The sequence below is a fragment of the Pinus tabuliformis genome, chromosome 8, assembly GCF_031772625.1.
Source record: "Pinus tabuliformis cultivar Carrire ecotype Pingquan chromosome 8, CPIR1, whole genome shotgun sequence".
Classification (NCBI taxonomy): Eukaryota; Viridiplantae; Streptophyta; class Pinopsida; order Pinales; family Pinaceae; genus Pinus; species Pinus tabuliformis.
In genome coordinates this window covers 824,734,750-824,739,059 of record NC_142294.1, presented here as the reverse complement: position 1 = coordinate 824,739,059, position 4,310 = coordinate 824,734,750, and the positions used below count along the sequence as shown (strand labels likewise).

The following is a 4,310-nucleotide window of genomic DNA, read 5'->3' as shown; positions in this document are numbered from 1 at the left end:
AACTTTAGCAAATGTCATCCAAAATAAATTTTCCCTCCAAATCATCATTGATCTCTACCAAAATAAAAATTCAAGGAATTTCATAATTTCTTGTAAGGTAGCATCATGAGATATGACCCAAGATAATGCAATCTCACTGTGAAAGAGAATCTCTTTGCAACCACAAAGCTCTGCCATTGATTATCCACACATAAAAATTCCATTTTTCCATAATCTATCTTTGTCACATACCCAACAACTAAAGGAGCCTTACAAGCAACATGGCACAGAAGATTGAAGTGGAATTAATTATCGCCAAAAGCACCAGAATTATCACCATATGGATTGCAGTTTTAGAAACAACAACTACTTAATGTTGAAAAAATATGAAGTATGAAATAGGATGCACTTGAGTTTTGTGGCATGAAAAAGGAAACTCCAAGCATATGCCCCATACTTAATCCGTCTGTAATTTGATCTCCTTGAAACCCTCTTTCTTTCATTCTAATGTGAGTGAAATACACAAAATTCACCAAACAACTACTCTAGAACCATCCAAACCTTGTTATTTATTACAGTATATCTTCAACATAAAGATGAAGCCCAAGGCCAAAACGAATACATTTTTTTCAGTAAGAAAAAATCGGCATGTTATATATTGAGAGAAATATATGGATCTTGAATACAATTTTGAAGACCGCAGTCTTGGAGTTATATGGATAAAAGGATCCTGATGAGCGCATATGAAAATTGCGTCGGATAAACAGCAGCATGAGAGACATATAGAGATATGTGTGCGCATGAGTCGACATGTATATCAAAAATGAGAGAGCATCTGCTGTGCTTGTAACAGCGGCAAGATAATGAGAGAGCCTGTAATATAGAGGGAAATAGAAAAACAAAATATTACAGCCATATAGATAAACATGAGAGAAACATATACATATATGCAAAATCCTGAGCTCCAATGCGCATGATGTAGATGGACTCATCAATCAGATCTGAGAGGGCATGGATCCCATGATAAAAGGCAGAATGGAGAACAGCGGCAGGCAGGAGGCCTGAAAGATGCGCCGGTTCCTCCACGTCCAGATATTCCAGCATGTGAGGCAGAAGAGAGCCTGTCTATCGGAACTTTGATCTGCCCACCATAAAAAAGCATCCTGTACGGAGGAGAATAAACAGTGAGGAAAACTGAGAAGTGACGAGAGTTCATACCAGATTGCTTGGGCAGCAGGGCATTGGAGAAACATGTGGGAATTGGATTCATTCTCCTGTAGGCAAAGAACACATCTGCCAGGACCGTGCCAACCTTTCCTCTGTAAAACATCCCAGGTGAGGTTCTTATCAAAGAAGAGCAGCCAAGAGAAAAGTATGGTTTTTAGAGGGCAAGGGGCCTTCCAGAGCTTAACTGGAAAAATAGAGGGGAGGGGAGGGAGATCAGCAATGATGGAGGAGTAAATTTTCCGGACAGAGATGAGATGGATGTTGGAGTCGATGGACCAAATGAGGGAATCTTTTGTGCCATGTTGGACAATCCCATGGTGGGAGAAACGGGAGGTGAAGGATAGCCATAGGGGGCGGAGGGGGGGAGGGATGGCGAGCTGGAGGTCGGTTTTCCAAATCGGATGAAGAGACGACCAGGAGTCTATGAGGGAGTTCCAAGTGAAAAAACCTCTGGAATGGAAAAAAAGGAGGAGAGAAGGGGGGATCATAGACTCCAGGTTGAAAAGAGTGGGGTCTATACCAATAAGGATGGAGGAGCCAGAGAAGAGAGTCCATTTTAGGTGTTTCCTGAAGAAAGGATGAATCTTTTTAAAACTGTTCCAAATGGGGGAGCCACATCGAATGCCAAGAGTGGTTCGATGGAACCAATGTGCCAAGGGACGGCCTTTTAGATACTTCTGTTTTATCAAGAGACTCCACGGACCGTCTCCAAATAAGCCTCTGTGTAAGGATTTGCATATGAGCGCCTTGCCGAAGAGATGCATATCAAGAAGGCCCCATCCACTCTTCTCTTTGGGGCGAGAGATAGAGCCCATCTTAACCAAATGGAGTTTGATGGGGGAGGATCGACCGCTCCACAAGAAGATGGCAGCAATGGAGTTCATTTGTTTGATAACAGAGATCGGGAGGAGAAAAAGGTGACACCAATATACAGAGAGTTGAGTGAGGACAGACCGAATCAAACGAAATTCCATTACTTTCGATTTTTTAATAGCGTCTCCAAAATCTGTGTCATCTGTGGAAGCGGACCCAATTGCTTCACGTTGAATCTTAGCATCGACACAATATATTGTTACAAGATAGACAATTGATACATAATTTCCATCATTTGACTGAGGTGATGCAAACGAACCTCTCCAAACCATTTTCGAACATGAAAATTCATAATCCTATTCATAATGTGCCATGATACGTATTTAGTAGTGAATCCCTCATTGACTCTAATTTTGACCAATCTATCAAGAACTCTGTGATTTAAATCGTGTAGAATATCTGCCAACGGTATGCTTATAGTCGAAGAAGGAATTCCGGGTGCTTCTAAATAATTTTCACTTGGGGCATCACTATGTTGCAGGAACCTTGTGTCGGATGCAAGGGTAGTATAAAAAACTCTATGGATTGACTCAAAATGGGGCTAGGAAGCACAAGACCTTCAAAGGAGAGTTCGCATCACCAAGCCATAATTGTTTTGTCTGCTTGTCTGAAAATCTCACAGGGCTAAAATATGCTCAGTGCCTCATCGGGTATTTATGGGACAGTAAACCAAGTTATGTTTTGCCACTTAAACCCAAAACATTTTGAATAGTAAATAGAGTTCAGATTTTTTATTAAGCCCACCATGCTTCCGCTGTGCCACATCATCTCCAGTAACTATTTCACGGTTGGGTAAAATATGCTCATCCCTTTCATGTGATTCCTGCATACCTTGTTTGCTATCAACTAAACAGGGAATGGCTTCTTGAACTATTAGCTTCCTGAGGATGGAAAATATACACGATCTTCATGTTTCCAGTAGTAGAAAATATTTTCTCGTTGCTTCCATTAGTATGGTCTTCTGGCATATTTTCAGCAACAACTGTGTGGGATTGTAATTCTTCGGTTTCTACATCGGACATTAGCGTCACTCTTCTCACTTTCTTCCCATGTTTACTTACAACTAGTTGTGAATACATTCTCAATGCATTTTTTTATCAATGCATAGTTACTAACAAGACTCTTTACTTTCTTGAATGATATGATAACAAGAATAGGAGCTGCTAGACCAAATTCAAATGCTTGATTAAGATAAAATCACCACTATATAAATATAGTTCTTACTGCAAAACAAGATTTAATTTCCCTCCATGAAGAAAATACTACTCAACTTCATCTGCCAACACACCCTCAAAATTTTCTATCAGATGATCCTCTTTCCTGAGGCCAGTTCCTTTAGTGATTGTGATCGAATCATGCAGTCTGCTTCTTGGAGGATACTATACTCATCTCCTATGCTGATGCCAACTATGTATCTTTGATTCAATGGGGCCTTTCATTCACTTAGGAACGTGGGTAGAAGTAACGTGATTGCACCATTAATCCCTCTTCAGCGTCCAACATGCCCATCTCACCTTTAATGCTCTATTTTACCATGGGTAATTTCCATGGTTTGCGTCCATAGTATTTCCTTAAATTTCCCAGATTGAAAGAGTACATTAATTATGCCTTTTAATTCATCCCAAAAATAAATAAACCATGAATAATAATTGATTGCATTCCATCCATTTTGACATAATGAGCATATTGCTCACACGACTATTCCATGACCAATAGTCCACCACTTCTCCAAAGGCTAGATTTTGTCAAAAGCATTAATGTTGATTGTGTTCCATCATTAGGACCATTATATTTTTTCCAATGTGCATAGATATAGTGAATTCACACTTCTTCAAATTATATAGAGGCATCACTACCCATTGTTATCAATAGATCAATTTAGTCGAGTTAAAATTTGTTTATTAATCCATGTGCACATGTATGATGTGTACCTCCTCTTCAAACTTTGATATCAAAGTGCTTAGCTAAAATCACTAAATTTGACTATATTCAGATCACTTGCAACATTACATGATTTAATTTGTTCTGATCATCTAGACCTGATGCCATCAACACCATACAGATTGACCAAATCAAACATTGTGTTCAAATATATCGACACAGCTTTATTCTTACATCATGCGCTTATTTCGCACATTGCATATAAGATTTTTTTTATTTTTATTTTTATTTTTTTATAAACGCCAAGTTGAACTATTTATGCACAAATTACTGGTTATTTTTTTTTGTTG

The 4,310-nt window shown here is 38.9% G+C and overlaps 1 pseudogene; it reads right to left on the bottom strand.

The window, feature by feature from the left end:
- Positions 1 to 551: 551 nt before the first annotated feature.
- Positions 552 to 2,656, bottom strand: LOC149238135 (DNA repair RAD52-like protein 1, mitochondrial; annotated as a pseudogene).
- Positions 2,657 to 4,310: the final 1,654 nt, after the last annotated feature.